The sequence below is a fragment of the Pelodiscus sinensis genome, chromosome W, assembly GCF_052426305.1.
Source record: "Pelodiscus sinensis isolate ZL-2025 chromosome W, ASM5242630v1, whole genome shotgun sequence".
Classification (NCBI taxonomy): domain Eukaryota; kingdom Metazoa; phylum Chordata; order Testudines; family Trionychidae; genus Pelodiscus; species Pelodiscus sinensis.
This window is the reverse complement of record NC_143084.1, coordinates 12880928-12905055: the sequence shown is the minus strand read 5'-3', so window position 1 is coordinate 12905055 and position 24128 is coordinate 12880928. Positions and strand designations below refer to the sequence as shown.

Sequence of the window (24128 nt, the reverse complement as noted above, 5' to 3'; positions counted from 1 at the left end):
GTCCCTCTCCCCTCCTGCAAAAGAGCGCTTGTCCCCTGGAGGATAGAATGAAAGTCCCCCCAGCGCTGGAGGGCGAGCTGCACCTTGCCGTTAGCCCCGCCGTTGTCTAGGAGGAACTGGCACAGATCAACCCTCAGCACTGAGGGGGTACTGGGGGTTCTCCTCTGTCCGTGCCCCCAGGTGGAGCTCACGGGCCATGGAGACAGGCAAGCAGGGATCCGACACCTGGCATGGCGCCGATAGCGACAGCATCGCACTGCCCGTCCCCAACCCCGGCAAGGGAGGGGGCGGTAGAGGGAACACGGATTAGGGACCGGGGACACAAAAACCACCCCCAGGGGGCCGCCCACAGCGAATGAGAAGGAGACGGCCCCCGCAGGGGTGGTAATAACAGTGGTTTGGGAGGACGGTGAAGGCGGGACAGGCAGCACAGTAGGGGTGGAAAGGGGGGCGGCTCATGGCCGGACGGTGGGTCAGGGGTGGAGAGAGGGGGAACGGTAACGGTAGGAGAGGGATTAGGGACGGGGGAGGACTCGGTGCTGGAAATGGGTTCATAAAGGGTGGGATCAGGGCCAAGGGCACAAACGGGGTGAAAGGAGAATCGTGACAGGGGAGGGGGCCAGAAATTGGGTCGGGGTCTGAGGGAAGATCCCCCGGGTTTGTGCCAGCGGGCTGCAGCTCCTCCCGAATGGGGACCGGGGGGGCAGGAGTGGAGAGGGGGCCCACGCTGACACCGGCCTCAGGTGGTGGAGCAGCAACTACGACCACGGTGTCGGCCTGGGAGATGTTCTTTTCTGGGCCCCCACCGGGAAGGGGAGATGACTGCCCTGCCCCATTTGAGGGAGAGGGGGCGCCCCCAAGCCCTGGGCTCGACCGCTCAGCACCAGCCGTCGCCCCAGAGGGCTCGGCAGCTTCAGCTCCGGCGCCCGAGTCGGCCGGGCCAAAGGATAACACCAGGGGCACCCCAAAACTGAGGATGGGGTCGGCCACCTGGGGCATATGGGTGGGGAGAGGAGGGGGCGGCGCAACAGAGTCGCCGCCCAGACTGAGTCCCGCTGGCGGAGGGTCGTCCTCCCGCTGGGTAAGCCGGGTCAGACCCAGGGCCTCGATCTCCTCAAAGATGGAGCCGAGTTGCATCCCCTCAGCCCCAGAGCCCTCCCCACCGGCCGCCGAGGCAACAATTACCTCAGTGGTGAGTGCAGGGAGTGCGGTTGATTCCGGGGCTGGGGGAGCTCAACCCGAGGCCTCCTCGTGGATGGGCTCCACAGGGGGGGGACAACATCGTTCCCCCTCGCTGCCACGGCTTCCTCAGCCGGCGCCTCCTGCTGACGCTCGCCGGGGGCGTTCGACAGCGCTGGCCCCCCTCAGGATCTTCCGGAGGGGGCATTCCCACACTTCTCATCAGAGAGGGGAGAGGGAGCCCGCGAACGGCAGGCTCTGCGCTTCCCCCGGACGAGCGTCCAGCCCTCCGAGGTGGAGGTGGAGGGCTGGTCAGCAGGGGCAAGGCCAGGGGGTGCAGTTGGTCTTCAGGGGAGATGTTGAGGCAGGGGAAGGAGAGAGGGGGGTAGGGAAACCTCCACCTGGGGGGGAGCCCTCTTGCTCTCCTGGCAATGACCGCACCACCCTCTCCTCCTCGGGCCCCGCAGAGATGGGTTGGGTAGAGGCGGGGCCCGCCTGCTCGCTCGGGCACGCCAGAGGGGGCGCCTCCGGCTCCCGAGCAGAGCCGTTGGTTGGAGGAGGGGCAGCCACGGAGGCCGGACAACCAGGGGGGCCGGCGGTGCTGGGGCCAGCACCCTCCCGGGCTCCAGATGCCTCCTCCAACCGGGCCAAGGGACAGTCCCTCCGGACATGCCCTGTCGCCCGGCAGAGGAAGCACCGGGTCTCCCCCGAGGAATAATGGACCCGGTAAAGGGCCCCCTGGTAGGGTACTAGGAAGGACCCCTCGAGTGCCACCCTGCCACGCGCCGCCGGCAGCAGCTGCAGCTGTACCTGCCAGCGGAAGGACAGGACGTGGCGGAGGGCGGGGTCCTTGCAGCCCAATGATGGAAATTGGCTTCCCCAGGGTGGAGAGGGAGACAGCAGGGCGGCATTGGGGAGAAAGGGCGGGACGGAGGTGAGGACCACCCGTACGCCCGGGTCCTCCAACGGCTCGAGAGGCACGTGCACGCCCCCCACCGCCAGGCCCCTCTCCACCGCCTCCTGGGCGGCGGATACAACCTTGCCGTACATTTTGGAGGCTGCCACCATGGCCGAGGCCCCCACCACCCTCGCCAACACCCGCACGTAGGTTTTGACGTGGGGCGAGGCGGCGACCAGGAATGGAACTGGAGGCGGCAGTAGGGGCAGATGACACGGTACATGGGGGGGGTGGCAGCGACCACCTGGGCGTATGCTCTGGGAGCTGCAGGTGGACCACCCCCAGATCCGGTGGGAGGAACAACAGTGGAAGGAGGGGCTGCGGCAGATGTCTGGGCCACAGTGGGCGGGGCGGCCTCGGCCACGGGAGTTACGGCCTTTGCCCTTCTTCCCTCCCCGGCCTTTCTTGCCGGCCGAGGTAGAGGGCCCGCACATATCGTGGGGGGGGGGGGGGGGGGGGCGGCATCGGCCGTAGCAGTGGAGGAGCTCGGGCCAGGGGCCGGGAGGTCAGCCGCAGCATTTTTTGGGCCAATGGCAGTGGGGGGACCATGGGACCAACAGGGGCAGAGGCCTCCTTCATCGTGGGGAGAGGGTGGAAGGCGGTACGGATGGCGGGGAGGGGGGGAGGGGTTAACCGCTCCTCCCCACCAAATGACAGGCAGGGGAGGAGGGCCTCAATGAACGGGGGGGGGGGGGCTGAAGAGAAGGGGGGTGCTGGTTTCAGGGATGGACAACCTAGGCGGGGGGAAGGGTTAGCAGCCGCTCCTCCCTGCCAAAGCTGTGGCAGAGGAGGAGGGCGCAAAGCGAGGGGAAGGGGAGGGGGAGGGGGAAGCAACCACTCCCTCCCACTGAGCTGTTGGGTGTTTGTGGGGAACCTGAGGAAAGGGGAACTAGCAGCCACTCCTCCTCATAGGAATACTGCAGGGGAGGGGAGCACTAGAGGGAAGGGTGAGGACGCGCGTCTGGGGAGGGAGGGAGGGGCGCGATTAGGTGGGGGGGGAGAAGCCGCTCCCTCCCACTTGACTATTTGCGAGGAGGGAGGGCGCCAACAGGGATATGTTGGAAGCAGGGAACCAAGGGGTCTGGAGCCAGCAACAACTCCTCCCTGCAAGTCTGGAAGCAGGGGAGGAGGGTGCTGGCATGACTGGCAGGGGGCAAGGTAACATGTGCAGAGAGGGGGCTGGCTCCTCCGGCTGCACTGGTGTACGAAAGAAGACTATGGGGCTGTCAAGAGGGGAGGGTGCAATGTGCAGGGGGGCTAACTAAAAAAAGGGGGGAAGGGGAGGGGCACAAGTGCTCGAGGCGGGGACCGGTACTCTGGGTGGGGCCAGAAGACTACTGAGAGGCTGAGGGGGGCGGGGACACTGGGTGAGCGGGGTGGGACAGGGCGGGGCAGGGCAGGGTCCAGGAAGCAGGACACACAGTGCAGCAAGCTAAAGGCGGGTGGGGCAGGTAAACCAAACTGAGGCTGGGCCGGGCTGGCCAGCAAACTCAAGGAGGGAGAGAGAAACAGAACTGGCTAACAGGGCGGGGGGGGCAAGGCTTCTGCAGTGGGGAGAGCAGGGGTGAAGGGGCCCCCTCCAACCAAACACTGCTGAGGGAGGGAGGCCGAGTCTGGGGGAGGGGAAGCACACTTACGAGCACTTGTGGGGGGCTCAGTCCTTGCCCACTGCTGCAGCGGCACAGTCTCAAATGTTGAAAAAAAAAGAGGGGGGTCCTGGTGGTGCAAGGGTTGGTGGAGGGGGTTGTGGGGGGGGTGGAATGGGGGGGGCAGCTGGACTGGGGGGAGGGCTCTACGCCTCTCCCCCCGCCCCCCTCTTGGTGTCTGTCCACCACCACCCCAAGAGCAGATAAGAGGCTCAGTCCCAACAAACACACCCCCTCCACAGTCCAACCAGTGGTCCTCATCTCCCTCGGTGGGGTGCAGATGGTAGAGCAGCAGCGGGTGAGTGTCAGCCAGGTGGGGAAGGCCACTGCATGATGGTGGGTGCTGGTGTGGTCCTCCTCCTCCGGAGCGGAGGGGAGAGGAAGGGCAGCCGGTAGGCCCTCCCTCCCCCCTCAGGCGGCAGCAGCAGCAGCAGCAGCAGCAGCCAGTGGTGGTGGTGGTGGTGGTGGGAAGTAGCAGTGTCTGGGGAGAGCAGGTCCAGCAGCATGGAGGCCTCAGGTGGTGGCTGGGTGGGGTGGGGAGAGCTCTGGCCGGTGCAGGGCAGCAGGAACGGGGAAAGGCAGGAGAGAAGGGGCAGCAGCTGCACCCTGCTGCTTCCTCTCTGGAGTGGGGCACAGAGTGGGCGCCCACTGACCCAGAGGAGCCCCTCTGTGAGCCCTAACCGGCTACAGATGCATTAACAGGTGTGTTGTGAGCAAGACACGAGAAGTCATTCTTCCGCTCTACTCTGCACTGGTTAGGCCTCAATTGGGGTATGTCTACACTACAAAGTTAGTTCAAACTAACGGACGTTAGTTCGAACTAACTTTCATAGGGGCTACACTAGTGTGTAGCCCCTTAATTCGAACTAGTGTGAAGCTAGCCCTCCCCAGGTTTCCCTGGTGGCCACTCTGGCCAACACCAGGGAAACTCTATGCCCCCCTCCCAGCCCCGGACCCCTTAAAGGGGCACAGGCTGGCTACGATGCCCGTGCCAGGTGCAAGCCTGCCAGCACCCAGCCAGCAGACCCTGCACCTGGCACGCCATGAGCCAGCCACCCGATGCCCCCCAGCCCTCCCCCTCTTCCCGGGACCAGGCTGGCGGCTCCCGGGAGCTTGCCCGGGACCGCAAGAGGCGGGCACCCGCCTGGGCTAGTGCGGACATCGTGGACCTCGTCCACGACCTCCGCACTAGGCACAGGAAAGTGGCCGTCTAGGGCAGGAGAGCTGCCAGCCTGGCCACCCAGGAGCAGGTGTGCATGAAAATCAAGGGGGTCCACTGAGACCCCCGACCCTGAGCCCTGAGCTTACAACGGCCGTCCTGGGTCAGACCAAAGGTCCATCTAGCCCAGTAGCCTGTCTGCCGACAGTGGCCAACCCTAGGGACCCTGGAGGGGATGGACCGAAGAAAGTGACCAAGCCATTTGTCTCGTGCCATCCCTCTCCAGCCTTCCACAAACCTTGGGCAGGGACACCACTCCTACCCCCTGGCTAATAGCACTCCATGGACCCAACCTCCATGACTTGATCTCACTTCTCTTTAAACTCTGTTCTAGTTCTAGCCTTCACAGTCTCCTGCAGCAAGAAGTTCCACAGGTTGACTCTTTGCTTTGTGAAGAACAACTTTCTGTTACTAGTTTGAAGCCTGCTACCCATTCCTTTCCTTTGGTGTCCTCTAGTCCTTCTTTATGGGAACTAATGAAGAACTTTTCTGTATGCACCCTCTCCGCCCAACTCCTGCTTTTAGAGACCTCTATCCTGTCCCCCCTCCGTCTCCTCTTTTCTAAGCTGAGAAGTCCCAGTCTCTTTAGCCTCTCTTCATATGGGACCTGTTCCCAACCCCTGATCTTTTTAGTTGCCCTCCCCTCTCCCAGCCTCTCTCTTCCCCTCTCCCACCTCCTTTTCCCAGTCTCCCCCAGTTTTGTTCAATAAAGACAGATTCCATTTTTGACCACAATTGTCCTTTATTTTGTACATCAAGAAAAGGGGCTAGGGAAGGGTAAGTGGAAGGAGGTGAGGGAGGAATGGGGTACGCGCCCCCGATGGGGAGGACTGGGCTGGCTCTGCGGGCTTTTGGGGTGGAACCTCTCCTGCAGCCCCCCTATTGCCCCCTCTCCCCCAGATGGCAGCCTGCGGCAAGTGCAGCCGGGCTGATGGCTGAGTGCTGTGATGTGCCCAGTGTGGGTACTCCGGGCACTCCAAGCCAGGACTGCTTTGCAAGCGGGGCACCCCTGAGAACTGTCTTTCTGGGGTGGAGGTCGGGACCCTTTAAGCACAGCCCTCGGCTAGCCTGAGACAGCATCTCCACGCTCTAAGTCCTCCTCTGATGCCCTCCCGGCACTGCTTCCGGCCATCCTTAACCCCGCTTCAGGGTCCACTTAATGTGGACGTGCTAGTTCGAATTAGCAAAACGCTAATTCGAACTAGTTTTTAGTTCTAGACGCGTTAGTTCGAATTAGCTTAGTTCGAATTAACTAATTCAAACTAAGTTAGTTCGAATTAACGTTGTAGTGTAGACGTACCCAGAATGATTAAAGTTCTAGAGAACATGACCTATGAGGGAAGGCTGGAGGAATTGGGTTTGTTTAGTTTAGAAAAGAGAAGACTGAGGGGGGACATGATAGCAGTTTTCAGGTATCTAAAAGGGTGTCATAAGGAGGAGGGAGAAAACTTGTTCATCTTGGCCTCTGAGGCTAGAACAAGAAGCAATGGGCTTAAACTGCAGCAAGGGAGGTTTAGGTTGGACATTAGGAAAAAGTTCCTAACTGTCAGGGTGGTTAAACACTGGAATAAATTGCCCAGGGGGGCTGTGGAATCTCCATCTGTGGAGATATTTAAGAGTAGGTTAGATGGACCTGTCAGGGATGATCTATAAGGTGCTTGGTCCTGCTGTGAGGGCAGGGGACTGGACTCAATGACCTTGCAAGGTCCCTTCGAGTTCTCGTGTTCTAAGATTCTATGGATGACTTCTTTGATGTTTAGTGCATTACATCATCACTAGCTGCACAACCATCTGGGTCTAGGCAAAAACTTCATACCTAACCAAATCTATTTCTCTGTATGTTGGGGACACCCAATCTCTGTGCTTTCTCTCTGGTCTTCAGGATGTAGAAATGTTATGACATGTTGGTCTCTGTTCCTATGGCAATGCAAAATGTGCTCAGGTACCTTCACTCCTCAGCCCTCCTGTCACTGCCTTCAAGCTCAGTTTTAGTACAGCTGTTGTGTGTTTGTCCCTAATCCTGTGCAAAGTGGGACAAGTGAGGTGTCTAATGAAAGCTTATGCTATGCTGATTCTGTTTGCTACTCATATACATGTATGATTTCTGTATGTGAAGTTTTGGATATGGGCTCTGTACTTATATTTTAAACATTTTGTCTCTGGGAGATAGCAGCCGGTGTTGCCCACCTATTGTGAGGGGTGGCAACTCAGTGAATAGCTGTGCTGCATGGACAATGGGCCTTAAGTGTTGCCAATTGACACCTGAGGAATTCTGCTGGGAACCTGCAAACCAAGAGGTACCCCATGGCTGTTTGCATAAAAAGGACACGGACAGGTGAGTTGATCATGTGATCAGCTCCATTTTGGTAAGTACCATCACTCAGGAAAACAATGGATTTCCCTCTGCATGGGCAAGATTATAAAAGGATCCTGGAGATGCCTCCATCTTTGTCTTCACTCCTGCTCACCACTCCAGAAATGCCTTTTTTAGGGACAGAGAGCCAGGAAGGATCTGTTGACCCATCCTAACAAAGGCTGTACTCCAGAGACTTTTCAGATAGCAGTTTATTCCATCTCTGCTAAGAGCCTGCATCAAGAACTTGGTGACTGATGTATGTAATGTGCTTTCTCTAACAGTCTTTTCTTTCTTTTATTAATAAACCTTTAGATGTTAGATTCCAAAGGATTGGCCACAAGTGCTCTTGTGGGTAAGATTGCAGGTATAAATTGACCTGGGACTGTGGCTGGTCCTTTGGGACTGGGGCTGTCTCTACACTGGGCCACTTATTCCGGAAAATCAGCTGCTTTTCTGGAATAAGCTGCGAGCTGTCTACACTGGCCCTTGAATTTCTGGAAAAGCAACGATGCTCTACTGTACAAAATCAGCCGCTATTCCGGAAAAACTATTCTGCTCCCGCTCGGGCATAAGTCCTTATTCCGGAACACTGTTCCAGAAAAGGGCCAGTGTAGACAGCCGAGTAGTCTTTTCCAGAAAAAAGCCCCGATCGGGGAAAATGACGATCGGGGCTCTTTTCCAGAAAAGCACATCTACATTGGCCACGGACACTTTTCCGGAAAAAGGGCTTTTCCGGAAAAGCAGCCTGCCAATGTAGATGCTCCTTTTCCGGAAAAACTGAAAACGGAATAGTATTCCATTTTAAGCATTTCTGGAAATTCATGCCAGTGTAGACACAGCCTGGGAGAACCTGCTCAGAGTCAGTAAGATTGGTTTTTACAACCTCTCACCTGTGTAAGGAGTGGTGCTGGTTGTGGCACAGGTGAAGCTGGGGTGTCTAAGGGGTTTTGCTTGTGAGACTTCTTGCTGGCCAGATTGGCAGCTGAAATGCTCTGTGACTGGTTTGGTGCCTTATAGAGGAGGACCCCAGTCTTGGGTTGTAAGTAGTCCTGGTTCTAAGCAGTTTGCCCTGATTGGACCCTCACAGTGGTGCACCCAGACCCCTGTTATATTACACCCTCAGCACTCCAATGCCTTGAACAAATTTTATAACTCTTAATTCTCTACTGGCAAGTGCAACAATGAAAGAGGTAGTAGATAGGGGAGTCACAGCTATGAAGTTTGCTAGGGTAGATACAGCCACAGTCAGGCAAAGGAGAGCCCCAGAGATTGAGTGGGGCACCCTCCCCCTCTGGATTGTGAGGGTAAGTCTACACCAGAGCTACTGCTGCAACTATGCTACTGGAGTTCCTGTACAGTAGATGCTGCCTGCATCAACAGAACTGCTTTTTTCTGTTGGTGCACTAAATCCATCTCCCTGAACAGCCAATGGAAGAATTCCACTGATGTAGCTGCATCTGCACTTGGGGCCAAGTTTAGCTTAATAGTGGTGTTCAACAGTGTTCTCTCTAAACTGGGGGGCAGCAGAGCTTCACAGGTGATTAATCAGTCTCAGCCAGTCAGTCAGCTCCATGCACAGAGCCCTGAGCCTCTGACTGGGTGGGGCTGATTAATCACCTGTGAAACTGTACTGCCATGCAGCTTAGAGAGAACACTGGTGCTCAGGCGTTATGAATTTTTCATAGCCCTGAGCAATGTAGCTGGATTAATCTACATTTTAAGTGTAGACCAGGGCTGAGAATCTAAAACCTGATATTCCTCTCTTCCCTTGCCAACTAAACTCTGCAGCCACTGCTTCCAGGGTGTCCAGCTCTTCTCTTGTGACAGTGGGAATATTTGCCCCTTTCCCATCCCTGACCATCTCTTTATTTACTGTCACTGCAGGGATAGTCATACTTGGGATTCAATGAGGATTTGTGTTCACGCTGGAATAGGATTTTGTAGTTATTCAGGAGGGGTCAGGATTTACTGCCATGGCATCCAAACAGGTCTCTAGCTCTGTCAGGGATGATAACCAGAAGGCTGCTTGCATGTGTGCTTGATGATGTGGGCCCAATGACCACCGCAGACCCCAAGAGGGCCCCCAAAGACCACAAATCAGATAAGGATCGAAGGTGCCAGGCCAGGTTTATTGTAAAGCCAAGTACAGTAGTAGTCATCAGTAGACTCTACTGAACCACCACACATATGTACTCACACAATGGCCTCAGCTCAAACAGTGGGAAACTCCCACTGCCCCCCACCTGGACAAAGACTGTCCCCCAAGACACCACTTTATATACAGGCACAAACAAGTTACACATCACTCCTGACATGTCAGGTTGCCACCCTCCGATGCTACTTAAATACCACCCATCACCCTGTACCTTGTGGTTTGACTAGATCAGGGCTACTCAACATGCGGTATGAGGCCGGCAGCCCGTTTGTTTGCAGCCTGCGGTGCAGTTTGGATTTACGTGGGGCTCAACACGTGGCCCGTGGGTGGGAGCCAAAACAAAAAAGTAGCCAATATAATGGTCTTCTGTTGATGTGTTTTAGTAGTTAGATTCCTCGACTGTCATTGCTCACTAAAAGTGCTGTCGTATGGGTGGAAATCGGGTAAATGTTGCATTTTATTAATATCAGCAGAACTGACTTGAATGGGGCCAGTGTGTTGTGTAGTCTTGCCTTCACCTTTGTATTCATGCCCGTCAGTGTGAGAGAAGCTATTTCCATGTACATGCAACCACACTTAAGTTGTGGCCCTCGGCATGTGCTGTGAGTATCATTGTGGCCCCCGGGGCTTGCAAAGTTGAGTAGCCCTGGACTAGATCACCTCTAGCCATCATGCTGTCATTTTAGGCCCTTTCCTGAACCTGGGTCTGTATCTGTGAGGAGTGGGTACCAAGGTCTTTTTTAATGAGCTGGTGGTACCATGTGATTTCCACTTATGACCAGTACCAATGACTGTTTTACAGTTGGTACCTAGCACCAATTACTGGTGTACACCTGGGCCTATTACCAATTCATGTTTTGCACTCTCAGCCCTGTTTGTGCCAAGTTCTGTGAGCAGGGGCCTGCCTCTTGCTCACAGCTTAGCTTTGCTTTTTAGCCATATTTTGTCCAGTTAGCTAGGCCTCAAACCAGGCCTATGCTGCACGGGCTTTTGTTTTAGGCCTTCTTCTTACTCTGAATATTCAGCTGAAATCTGTTATTACTTGCGTGTGCAGGACCCACTTTCAAATCAGATGAAACAATCATTAACACTGATTGTTAATAGTCTATAAGTAACGGATGGAAGATGCACCCATAAGCAGCCTGTTCATCTCACAGATCCATGTCATTAACGGTGTTCCTGGCCGGATGCTTCGCTACGCTGCAGTGTGTGGTCTTGGATTCTCTGGGGTTTTCTGTGTTTCTCCTCCAGTACCCAGTTGGGAAGGGTGTGAAGTAGGTGAGGGGAGAACGAATGACAGGGCTGATGAATGTAGCTCTCTTGTTTTATAAGTTAGTTCATGGCTGTGAAGTCTGGATGTTGATTTTATGTGATGCAGTGGGGGTCAGGAAGGCACATTGCTGGTGGTAGTTGCCATTGTACCTGAAGATTAGTTTGGTGATCACACTAGTTTTTGCAGCGTGAGGTAGCTAAAGGGGAAACTTGCCTGCCTGGAGGTTTTCGACTTCAAAGTTAAGCCTACACCACAAAGAGAAAATATGTTCATTCTTGGGGCTCTGAGATAAAAAGTATGGTAAATTCTGTCCCCATGAATGGGCAAGGTATCTCCTAGACTCCTTTCCACCTCTCATGAGTCACCTGCCAGCTTTGGCATGGAGCTATTATGTGCCCACTCCCCTAGCCTGCCATCCCAAGGTAAAACATAGCAAGCCAGGGCAGGAAGGGGAAACCTTGATCCTTTGACTTGCTGTAGGCAAGAGTCCTTCCCTGGTGCCACCTCCCAGGACTAGAGGTCTTTCCTCTTCCTATTCAATGTAATCTTTGCAGTCCTTAAGGAGCCGACCACTTCAGAATGAGCTCTTGTCCTAAGAATTAACCAGTGAAAGCTTTTGAAAGAGGTAAGTCTTAAAGGGAAGAACTCTGTTATACCAAGGCTCAAATCTCTCTGGCTGTAAAGCTACGTCTACACTACAGGGTTTTTGCACAATTTTGCGCAAAAACCCACAGAGTGTCCACACCTCAAGCGCGTTTTTGTGCAAGAAAATTTACAGTAGAATGGCAGAACAGAGGGCTTTCTGCAGTATAGGTATACCTCTTTCTACGAGGAATAACTCCTTTTTGTGCAAGAGTTCTTGTGCAAAAACGCAGGGCTTTCTTGCGCAAAAAGAGCCTATCCGAAAAAGCACATGTGCTCTGATGGCCATTCTGTGAATGGCCATCAGAGCTTTCTTGTGCAAGAGCATCCATGCAGCGTGGATGCTCTTGTGCAAAAGCACATCACTTTTGCAATGCGCTTTTGAGGTATGGACATACTTTTGCGCAAGAAGTTTTTCTAGAAGCTCTCTTCTGCAAAAAACTTCTTGCGCAAAAAGCCTGCAGTGTAGACTTAGCCTAAGAATCCAGGAGAATTTTGCATACAAAATGGACCTGGCAGGTAGGTGCTTCAGGTATAAGTACCAACTTCCTCTCTAGCTGGGGGGGTGCGGGAGGTGCTCAACACCCCCCTACCCTAGGCCATGCCTCCATTCCATCCTTCCCCCCAAGCCCTGCACCTGCCCCACCCCTGCCCCTTCCTGCAAGAGCCCGCCCCTGCCCTGCCTCTTCCCCACCTCCTCCCCCAAGTGCACCCCATCCCTGCTTCACCCACTCCATCCTGGAGCTTCCTGAATGCCACAAATCAGCTGTTTGTGGTGCCCTGGAAGCGCTGGAGGGCAGGGAAGGAGTTGGTCTGCAGGACCACCAGCAAGCAATATGTGCAGGAGAAGGGGGAGGGTCAGTTAGGCTTCCAGTGCATGCTCAGTACCCAGTAACTTTTCCTTGTGGCTGCTCCAGACCTGGAACACCCACAGAGTTTGTGCCTCTGGCTTCGGGGGTGTTTCCTGCTTATATGTGCATGCCTTTCTGAAATAGAAGCCATGTCAAATGACTGCTTGGATTTAGGGCTGCCTTTGTCTGATAGGTTTTGTCAAAATGCAGGTTTTAGTGAGCTTGTTCAGCCAGTTGCAAGTTGTAGGAGTGTCAGCATCTGTTGCTTGCTACCTGCTCCTCCTGTGGTTTTTGTTTCATGGTTCTGCTACATCCCTGGGGTCCATCATGCTTGGCAAATACAGGTTGAACCTCCCTAGTCTGGCACCCTCGGGATTGGAGTAGTCCCAAACAAGGGAATTTGCCAGACCAGGGGAGGTCAGGAGTCAAGGCTCTCCTGGGGCTCCCCACCTGGCTGCTGCCCCGGGAGAACCTGGAGGCCTGACCTCCTCTGGCTCGCTTACCTGGCTGTGCTCCTGAGGTTCCCTGGTCCTGACCCCGCACACGGCAGCAGCTGCTCCTGGGGTTCCCTGTCCCTGCACATGGTGGCAACTACTCCCACGAAAGAACTAGAGGTGTGCCAGTGTATAATGTGTTGCTGGGCAAGGTTTTGAGTCCATGAGTAACTATCAAGCTAGGCTAGGGTTTTATGTCCTCTTGGGAAAGCTTTGTAGTTTGCAATTTTTTTTTCTTTTGCTGTGAAATTTATGAAATAGAATCATAGAATACTAGAACTGGATGTCAAGAATCAGAGGGGTAGCCGTGTTAGTCTGAATCTGCAAAAGCGGCGAGGAGTCCTGTGGCACCTTATAGACTAACTGAAGTGTTGGAGCATAAGCTTTCATGTGCAAAGACCCATTTCGTCAGATGCAAGTAGTGGAAATTTCCAGAGGCAGGTATAAATATGCAGGCCAGAATAGGCTGGAGATGACGAGGTGGATCCAATCAGGGAGGATGAGGCCCACTTTGGCCCAACCCCCTAACACAGTGGTTCTCAAACTTTTTGGCCTGTGGCCCACCTGGCTCATTGCAAACCTTTCTGTGGACTACCAGTTGCTAATGGAAACGCACCATTAATTATATAATTACACCCAAGCCATTTTGCTAGTGCTGCAGCTAGGGAGAACAGTTTAATTTAACCAGCAAGGGTATGTCTACACTACCCCGCTAGTTCGAACTAGCGGGGGTAATGTAGTCATCCGCAGTTGCAAATGAAGCCCGAGATTTGAATTTCCCGGGCTTCATTTGCATGATGCCGGCCGGCGCCATTTTTAAATGCCAGCTGGTTCGAACCCCGTGCCACGCGGCTACACGCAGCACGGACTAGCTAGTTCAGATTAGGAAGCCTAATCCGAACTAGCTAGTCCGTGCCGCGTGTAGCCGCGCGGCACGGGGTTCGAACTAGCCGGCATTTAAAAATGGCGCCGGCCGGCATCATGCAAATGAAGCCCGGGAAATTCAAATCTCGGGCTTCATTTGCAACTGCGGATGACTACATTACCCCCGCTAGTTCGGACATACCCTAAGAAAGGAAATATTAATTGAAATTATTAAACAAACTAAGCACTTTAACTTTCTCATGTTAGTTTATCAAACTTCATTTTAAATAAAGTAAAATATTAATTTATGTCCAACACAAAAGGTTCCCATGTTTTCTTTCTTTATGGCAGGGGTGTGGAAACTTTTTTGGCTCAGGGTTACTGAGCCACAGAAAAATCAGTTGGGGACCAACTGTCCTTGAACCCCTGGTTTATCAGGCCCAGACATATTGTGCAACTGTATACCCTGATGATGACAAAATTCACCATGTCACAGCACTAAAAGTGCTTTGCAGCGTCTCCTCCAATTTGAGGCAAAATTTAGTTTTAATTACTTCCCTGATTTCACAAGTGGCATACCTCTTCTACAAATAGTCCTATAAAGAGACCTGTATTTAATGTCTCCTCTAAAGGGTTATCCTTCCCAGTAATCCTTCTTTACTTGATTGTGGTAACTTTGAGGGAGGAGGTTCTGCAGTTATAGGAGTGCACAAGCCTGGAGCATTCTGTGTAACAGTCACTTAAAATGGGGAGGCTACATAATTGGGGGGGGGGGCAAGAATGGGTGGAATTACACATTTTAATATACAGCAACATTCATCTGCAACACTAATGTGCTACCTACAACAATGGAAGGGGTTTTTCTCTGTGAGGTGGTAGCTTAGGTCAAGGGAAGAATTCTTCCATCAACCTAGCTGTCAACAAAGGAGAGTATGGTGAGCTAGCTATCATAGAATCCTAGGGCTGGAAGAGACCTCAGGAGGCATCAAGTCCAGCCCCCTGCCCAAGGCAGGACCAACCCCAACTAAATCAACCCAGCCAGGGCTTTGTCAAGCCGAGACTTAAACACCTCTAGGGATGGAGACTCCACTACTTCCCTAGGGAACCCATCCCAGTGCTTCACCACCCTCCTAGGGAAACAGTTTTTCCTAATATCCAACTGTAGCCCAGTGGGGTGCAACACGGGGGGGGTGTCCCCCTTGGGGTCAGTGAGTGGCCACTCCAACCCACTACACCACACCCTGTCTATAGTTACCCAGGCTTTACACGCTCACCCTTGCTCTGGGCAGGTCAACAGTATTCCCAGGCTCATCCTCTGGCCCAGCCCCATGTCCAGGAGGGGTGACAGGCAACTGGACAGTACCGGGATGCAGTTATGAGTCGCAGCCCTAGTGCAGGGCAGGGCTGCAGCCAAGCAGTTTATATGCCCAAGCCCTGAGTCAAGGTGGGGCAGCCACAATGCAGACTAAGTCTGAGCCCTAGTTCAGGGCGGGGCTGCAGCAACAAAACAGTTTATAGCCCAGCCCTAGTGCAGGGCGGGGCTGCAGTCAAACAAACCAGTTCTCAACGGGTGGGTTCAGGCACCTTGCCTGTGGTAGCAGAGAGGAGGGGCAGACTGCTACCCGATTGGTGGGTGGCAGGGGGGACATGAGCCCTCCCTGCACCACCACATCCCAGCCCAGGGCCCTAACAGCAGCCAAGCAGTCGGCTGCTGGGTCAGCAGGGATCCAGGTCCAAAACACGTTGACCTTCTGTTGCTGGGCCAGTGAGGGTCCGTACTGCAGCCCACTGACCCTCTGCCAAACCAAGGTCGGCTATCCCTGGGCCGGTTCCATGTCTCCCCCCCTCGGGTTGTACCTGGATCCAGAGCAGGTCCTCTGGGCAGCGAGGGTTGGAGTCCTCCCACCAGATGAGCAGACTCTCCAGGTAGTCCTCCAGCAATGGGCCTGGCAGCCCAGGCCAGTCAGTTTCCCCAGGGGCTGGCTCCTCACTTGGTTGGACTGGGGAGGCTTCTTTGCTGGCTGGCTCCTGACTGGCCTTTTGGGCAGGCCTTTGATATCCCTGGCCCTGCCCCCTGGCTTCCTCCCAGGTGAGTTGTTAGGGTCAGGTGCTGCCCACCAAGGCTCAGGGAGGGGCGTGTCCCCCTCAGGGGTCAGTGGGTGGCCACTCCAACCCACTACACCAACCTAGACCTCCCTCACTGCAACTTGAGACCATTTCTCCTCCTCCTGCCACCACTGAGAACAGCCTCTCTCCATCTTCTTTGGAACCTCCCTTCAGGAAGTTCAGCTAGGTTGCACAGGACATGACATTTTCACAGCTTTGTACAATGTAATTAGGTTGATGTACATTTTAGGTGTGAAACATGCCTCTGTTTCAAAGCTATTGAGAACCATGGTGTAGTTTGCCATGAATTCACTGAGACACAGTGAAAGTCCTAAATAATCAATGAGCTCCATTTTTATTGTGGTACGCTGAGGCCTGGTCTACACTTAGAAATAAGATCAGCATAACTTCCTCATCCATGGCTGTGAACACTTTTGTGCCATGAATGCTGTAGTTAAGTTGATCTAATCCCTGGTGCAAACAAAGCTACCTGCTCTGTCTTGGAGGGTTTGATTAACTAGGTAGATGGAAAAGCCTCTTTCATCAGCATAAGAAGCATCTACACTACGGTGCTACTGCATGATAGTCCAAGAGAGGGTTAATGATAGAAGCCATTGTTGTCTGTGAATTAGGTAGCCGCTTGAAATGTACGTTTCAATTTTGATTGCACTTTCTCAATTGCATTTAACAGTGTCCCTGCTGGTTCTTCATTCAGCATCTGTGCAGCCACGTTCTATTGATGGCCTGTTGTGATTTCAATGGAACATCATGGGATGTACCTGGCACGTCAGGCAGCACTGGATGGAGGTGCCTTTAGCCCAATGTACCTGGAATGGTAAGCGGCAACAAAGTGGTTAACCTGCATTCTAACGCTCGTAGTTTCAACACCTAGCAAGGTGCTCCTGTTTTGCTGCAGCTTTATGCTGACCTGGAGTCCCTTTGTTTTCCTGGTATTGTCAAAACATAGGCTGTGTCTACACTACAAAGAAAAGTTGGAAAAAGATACTCAATTTGCATATCTTTTTCTGCTTTTCTTCCGAAAGAGGCTTTTCTGACATTTGGCCCATCTACACGGGGCCAAATGTTGGGGGGAAAACCCTCTTTCAGAACATCCCATCTTTCTCGTAGAAAGAGGTTTACAGGGATGCCAAAAAAACCATGTCCACTTTTCCAAAAAATTTTTCGGAAAAGCAGATGTGTTCCTTTGACATGGCAGAGCTTTTCCGGGATACCTCTGGTACCCTGGAAAAGTTCTGTAGTGTAGACATAGCCATACTAGCCTTATAGAACCCCTGCATCCTTCACCCTCTTGGGGCAGAAAAACACATGTGCAGCTTTCTATGCAGCAGGTATCTGGCATGGTTTGTTATCTTTTGGGCAGGGGGACAAGGTGCTGCAGGAATCCTCAAACATTTTCACTTTTCCTTGTTTCACATTTTGAGGGCAGAAGCCAGGGGTCCCTAGCTGCTGAGCTTGTTTTGCCCTCATGCTCCATGTCCAGGCATCCCAGCACTAGATACCAAACCAAAAGAAACTTGGGTATGTCTACACTACAGCACTAATTCGAACTAACTTAATTCGAATTCGGTAATTCAAACTAAGCTAATTCGAACTAGTGCATCTAGACTTAAAAACTAGTTCGAATTAGCATTTTGCTCATTCGAACTAGCATGTCCACACTGAGTGGACCCTGAACCGAGGTTAAGGATGGCCGGAAGCAGTGCCGGCAGGGCATCAGATGAGGACTTAGAGCGTGGAGATGCTGTCTCAGGCTAGCCGAGGGCTGCGCTTAAAGAGACCCGACCCCCACCCCGGACAGACAGTTCTCAGGGGTGCCCCGCTTGCAAAGCAGTCCTGGCTTGGAGTGCCCTGAGTGCCCACACTGGGCACATCACAGCACTCGGCCATCAGACCAGCTGCATTTGCCACAGGCTGACATCCGGAGGGGGGGGTCAATCAAGGGGCTTCAGGAGAGCTTCCACCCTGAGGAGCCCGCAGAGCCAGCCCAGTCCTCCCCATCGGGGGCTTGTACCCCATTCCTCCCTCACCTCCTTCCACTTACCCCTCCCTAGCCCCCCTTCCTGATGTACAAAATAAAGGACACGTGTGGTCAAAAATAGAAACTCTCTTTATTGAACAAAACTCAGGGAGACTTGGAAAAGGAGGTGGGAGAGGGGAAGAGAGAGGGTGGGAGAGGGGAGGGCAACTAAAATGATCAGGGGTTTGGAACAGGTCCCATATGAAGAGAGGCTAAAGAGACTGGGACTTCTCAGCTTAGAAAAGAGGAGACTGAGGGGGGATATGACAGAGGTCTATAAAAGCATGAGTGGTGTGGAGAGGGTGCATAAAGAAAAGTTCTTCATTAGTTCCCATAATAGAAGGACTAGAGGACACCAAAGGAAAGGAATGGGTAGCAGGCTTCAAACTAATAACAGAAAGTTCTTCTTCACAAAGCAAATAGTCAACCTGTGGAACTCCTTGCTGCAGGAGGCTGTGAAGGCTAGAACTGGAACAGAGTTTAAAGGGACGTGAGATCAAGTCATGGAGGTTGGGTCCATGGAGTGCTATTAGCCAGGGGGTAGAAATGGTGTCCCTGGACTCTGTTTGTGGAAGGCTGGAGATGGATGGCACGAGACAAATGGCTTGGTCATTGTTTCGGTCCATCCCCTCCAGGGTCCCTAGGGTTGGCCGCTGTCGGCAGACAGGCTACTGGGCTAGATGGACCTTTGGTCTGACCCAGGACGGCCATTGTAAGCTCAGGGTCAGGGGTCTCACTGGACCACCCTGATTTTCATGCAAACCTGCTCCTGGGTGGCCAGGCTGGCAGCTCTCCTGCCCTAGACGGCCACTTTCCTGTGCCTAGTGCGGAGGTCGTGGACGAGGTCCACGATGTCTGCACTAGACCGGGTGGGCGTCCGCCTCTTGCGGACCCAGGCAGGCTCCTGGGAGCCGCCAGCCTGGTCCCGGGAAGAGGGGGAGGGCTGGGTGGCAGCGGGTGGCTGGCTCGATCCGTGCCAGGTGCAGGGTCTGCTGGCTGGGTGCTGGCAGGCTTGCACCTGGCACCGTAGCCAGACCGTGCCCCTTTAAGGGCTCCAGGGCCGGGAGGGGGGCAGAAGAGTTTCCCTGGTGTTGGCCAGAGTGGCCACCAGGGAAAGCTGGGGAGGGCTAGCCTCCCACTAGTTCGAATTAAGTGGCTACACAGCCCTTAATTCGAACTAGTTAATTCGAACTAGGCTTAGTCCTCGTAGAATGAGGTTTACCTAGTTCGAATTAAGCGCTCCGCTAGTTTGAATTAAGTTCCAACTAGCAGTTTGCATGTGTAGCGCCTATTAAAGTTAATTCGAACTAACAGCTGTTAGTTCGAATTAACTTTGTAGTGTAGACATACCCTCATTTAGCTCCAATTTAACCCTAAATGTCTTCTAACAGCCCAGAACACTGAGAGCCTCGACTAGTGGTTGTAAACAAACTTTCTGGGACCGTGAGAAACTTGGCCACACCCATAAGTGGACATCCGGCTAACTACAATCATGATGAACCACGGATGTCATACCAGAGAATGCCAGACTAGAGAGGTTCAACCTGTACCAGGAAAAGTGCAGTTTTGCTGATCTAATCTGTGTCCACACACTAGGGGCTCGTCTACACTGGCCCCTTTTCTGAAAGGGGCATGTTAATTTCACAGGTCGTAATAGGGAAATCCGCGGGGGATTTAAATATCCCCCGCGGCATTTAAATAAAAATGTCCGCCACTTTTTTCCGGCTTTTAGAAAAGCCGGAAAAGAGCGTCTACACTGGCCCCGATCCTCCGGAAAAAAGCCCTTTTCCGGAGGATCTTATTCCTACTTTGAAGAGGCATGCCAAGCCGGAAAAAAAGCGGTGGCCATGTTTATTCAAATCCCTCGGGGGATATTTAAATCCCCCGCGGATTTCCCTATTCTGACTTGCCTGCTTTGCATGCCTCTTCCGGAGAAGGGGCCAGTCTAGACGTACCCTAGGAGCTTTTTGCTAGTACAGTATACCGATATAGCTATAAGCAGGGCTCGACAAATAATACAATCTACTCGCCCGTGGCAAGTAGATTGTAACTCGGAAGAGCTGGGTTCGGGCGATCTGTGCAAGCGCAGATCGCCGGACAGTGCGGCTGGCGAGCGGGGCTCGCCGCGGTTCGGCAAGCCCTGGCTATAAGAACATGAGAACAGCCACACTGGGTCAGACCAAAGGTCCATCTAGCCCATTATCTTGTCTGCCGACAGTGGCCAATGCCAGACGCCCCACAGGGAGTGAACGGAACAGGTAATCATCAAGTGATCCCTCCCCTGTCACCCATTTCCAGTCTCTGACAAAGAGAAGTCAGGGACACCATTGCTACCCATCCTGGCTAATAGCCATTGATGGACCTAACCTCCATAACTTTTATCTAGTTCTTTTTTGAACGCTTTTAAAGTCCTGGTCTTCACAACATCCTCTGGCAAGGAGTTCCGCTGGTTGACTGTGCACTGTGTGAAGAAAAACTTCCTTTTGTTTGTTTTAAACCTGCTGCCTATTCATTAAATTTGGTGACCCCTAGTTCCTATGTTATGGGAACAAGTAAATAACTTTTCCTTATTAACTTTCTCCATACCTGTCATGATTTTATAGACCTCTATCATATCCCCCTTAAGGTATGTCTACACTACAGAGTTTTGTCAGAAAAACAGCCGTTTTTCTGAAAAAACCTGCGTTACGTCAACACTGCAATTGCGTTCTTCCGAAAGTAAACTGAAAGAACAGAGGGGTTTTTCCGGTATTGGTAATCCTCTTTCTACAAGGAAGAAGCCTTTTTCGAAATAGCTCTTTCAGAAAAAGGTGTGTGTGGACGGGGAAGAGGGAGTTCTTTCGCAAGAAGAGGAAAAAGCACAGGTGCCCTGGTGGCCACTCCGTCCATAGTAATCACAGCTTACATGCAAGCAAGTGTCCATTCAGTGTGGATGTTATCTTTTGAAAAAGCAGATGGCTTTTTCAATGTGCTTTTGTGTGTGGATGCTCTCTTTCAGAAGTTTTTTCAGAAGATCTCTTCCAAAAAAAGGTTCTTCCAAAAGAAGCCTGCAGTCTAGACATAGCCTCAGTGTCCTCTTTTCTAAGCTGAAAAGTCCAAGTCTTTTTAATCTCTCTTCATATGGCAGCCTTTCCAAACCCCTCATCATTTTTGTTGCCCTTTGCTCAACCTTTTCCAATGCCAAGATATCTTTTTTGAGATGAGGCGACCACATCTGTATGTAGTCTGCAAGATGTGGGCGTACCATGGTTTTATAGCGAGGCAATAAGATATTCTCTGTCTTATTCACTATCCCTTTTTTAATGACTCCTAACATCCTGTTTGCTTTTTTGACTGCCCCTGCACATTGAGTGGATGTTTTCAGAGAACTACCCACAATGACTCCAAGATCTCTCTCTTGAGTAGTTGTAGCCAAATTAGTCCCCATCATATTGTATGAATAGTTGGGATTATGTTTTCCAATGTGCATTACTTTACATTTATCAACATTAAATTTCATTTGCCATTTTGTTGCCCAATCACCTAGCTTGGTGAGATCCTTTTGAAGCTAAAGGTGCTAAATCCTGCTGGAAAGGGATAACAAGTGGAGTTCCTCAAGGGTCTGTTTTGGGACCCGTACTGTTCAATATCTTCATCAATGATGTAGATATTGGGATAGAGAGTACGCTTATTAAGTTTGCAGATGATACCAAACTGGGTGGGGTTGCGACTTCTTTGGAGGATAGGGACATAATTCAAAATGACCTTAGCAAGTTAGAGAAATGGTCAGAGGTAAACAGGATGAGGTTTAATAAAGAGAAATGCAAAGTGCTCCACTTAGGAAGGAACAATCAGTTCCATACATACAAGATGGGAAGCGACTGTCTAGGAAGGAGCATGGCGGAAAGGGATCTAGGGGTCATAGTGGACCACAAGTTGAATATGAGTCAACAGTGTGATGCTGTTGCAAAAAAAGCAAATATGATTCTAGGTTGTATCAACAGGTGTGTTGTAAGCAAAACTCGTGAAGTCATTCTGCCGCTCTACTCTGCACTAGTTAGGCCTCAGCTGGAGTACTGTGTCCAGTTCTGGGCGCCACATTTCAAGAAAGATGTGGAGAAATTGGAAAGGGTACAGAGAAGAGCGACAAGAATGATTAAAGGCCTAGAGAACATGACCTATGAAGCCAGGCTTCATGAACTGGGCTTGTTTAGTTTGGAAAAAAGAAGATTAAGGGGGGGACATGATAGCAGTTTTCAAATATCTAAAAGGGTGTCACAAGGAGGAAGGAGAAAATTTGTTCCTCTTGGTTTCTGAGGACAGGACATGGAGTAATGGGCTTAAAGTGCAGCAGGGGAGGTTTAGATTGGACATTAGGAAAAAATTCCTAACTGTCAGGGTGGTCAAATATTGGAATAAATTGCCAAGGGAGGTGGTGGAATCTCCCTCTCTGGAGATATTTAAGAACAGGTTAGATAGGCATCTGTCAGGGATGGTGTAGGTGGAGCTTGGCCCTGCCTTGAGGGCGGGGGGCTGGACTCGATGACCTCTCGAGGTCCCTTCCAGTCCTATGATTCTATGATAGTTTACATGACTAGATGATAAATGTTGGTATTTGGTGCCTGGGTGTTGCTTGTCTCTTCCATTTAATCAAGAATTCCAGAAACAAGCCATGAAAACCAGACAAATTGGATGTGTGCTGCAACTCTCCAGTATGGCTAATTGCAGCATACAGAGCTTTTAAAGTGCTTGTCACTATCAAATAGTGGAGACCCTGGTCTCCTAGGGCTTTCATGCAGCTTTGCCAGACAGAAATGCCATATGGGGAGGGGAGAAGAAATGAATAATTCCTATTTTGCTCAAGCTTGTGGGTTTTTTTTCCTTGTCCTCCACCCCTCCACGGGCCCTGGGGCAAGGTGTGGGGGGCCAGCTATGTAGCCCCAGAAGGCTGAAGAGGCAGGGGCGGGACAGTCAGCCCTCAGAGCCATGCTGAGTGGCGTTCTGTCGGCAATTCAAAGGGGGCTGCTGAAGTAGCAGAAGTGGCAGCTAGGTGCCCCGGGCCTTGGGGCAGCTGCCCCCTTTGAAACACACATACACACCTCCACGCACCCCATTGGCTGGCCTGCATTCACCTGTCTCTGAGAACAGTGTTAAACTTCTGCACAGTACAGGCTGGATTCACCAGTACGCTCTGGCTGCCTTGTGTTGCTGAAACAGCACAGAACAGCCAGGATGTACCAGTGAATGTAGCCTTGGGTATTTAAATTGAAATAAAAAGTATGTGTACACATGGCACTGGATTGGATGAACATGGATATTGAACATGTCTTGAAAATTTGACCAAACATCTACTCACTGTCAGATCAACCTATGAGCCACATGTAAAAAATGAATCTTGTACTCTTTTTGCATTGGCTTACTTTTGGAAGGCTTTCTATACAGGCAGAAAGACTAGACGCTCAGCTGCTCAGTGAAAGCCAGCATAGCATAGAAATGAATGGTACAGGCCCACCGCCCTTGCCAGGGAACCCTTACCATTCATCACTAGCTAGGGGTAGAGTGGATTTTTTTTTCAAACCTCGAGATTGTGGAAAAAATGTTTTTGAAAGATGTTGTCAAAGTTTGACCCAGCTGGATGAGGTGGGTCGTACTGTGGTAAGGGGAAGCACAAGTAACAAAAAACATGAACTGGTAACTAGGGGTATGTCTAGACTGCATCCCTCTGTCGGCAGAGGGGTGCAGATTAGGCAGGTCGACATTGCAAATGAAGCAGGGATTTAAATATACCGTGCCTAATTTGCATAAAAATGGCCACCGCATTTTGCTAACTCAGCACTTTGTCAGCAAAAAGCAGCAGTCTAGAGAGGGATCTGTCAAGAAAGAAAGCCTTTTTCAGCAGATCCCTTATGCCTCCTGCAGTTGACCTGCCTAATCTGCATCCCTCTGCTGACAGAGGGATGCAGTCTAGACATACCCATAGCTTACTAAGCTTAAAAAGAGAACACCACACCCTTTGCTGCTAGCAGAATATTGCTACGTTCAATGCTCATTTCCTTGGAGAAAGCCATTTAAATGAGACAGGACAGCTGGGCTGGGAGTGGGAGAGAAGCTTGTAATGCTGAGAGACCTAGTGGAAGCAGGTTTTCAAGTCCGTTCTGGATGGCATATGAGCATGGAGGGAACTGTATGAAGCAAGATGCAGACCAATGAGAAGGAGACTATTTTGGAGTATTCTGTAGAGTTGTCAGTGCATTGGAACCTTCAGACTTTGTCAACCCCTGATCCTTCTTTTCCTTTAGAATTCCAAGGGCTGGTCTATACTCCATTCCTGTACTGCTTTAACTATACTGATGTGAAACATATTGTTA

The 24128-nt window shown here is 52.0% G+C and overlaps 1 protein-coding gene across 6 annotated transcripts in view; it reads left to right on the top strand.

The window, feature by feature from the left end:
* The window catches only part of LOC102460042 (hypermethylated in cancer 2 protein), a 186886-nt gene that overhangs the window by 151787 nt on the left and 10971 nt on the right, over window positions 1-24128 (top strand). For 2 of the 6 annotated variants that reach the window (XM_075897818.2, XM_075897817.2), the window contains 2 exons: window positions 7173-7337; window positions 16435-16578. The exons of 2 other annotated variants lie outside the window; for them this stretch is intronic. The gene's annotated coding sequence lies outside the window, so the exon portion shown is untranslated. The remainder of the gene's footprint in view (window positions 1-7172; window positions 7338-16434; window positions 16579-24128) is intronic. 2 more of the 6 variants (XM_075897821.2, XM_075897826.2) reach the window with 1 other exon arrangement.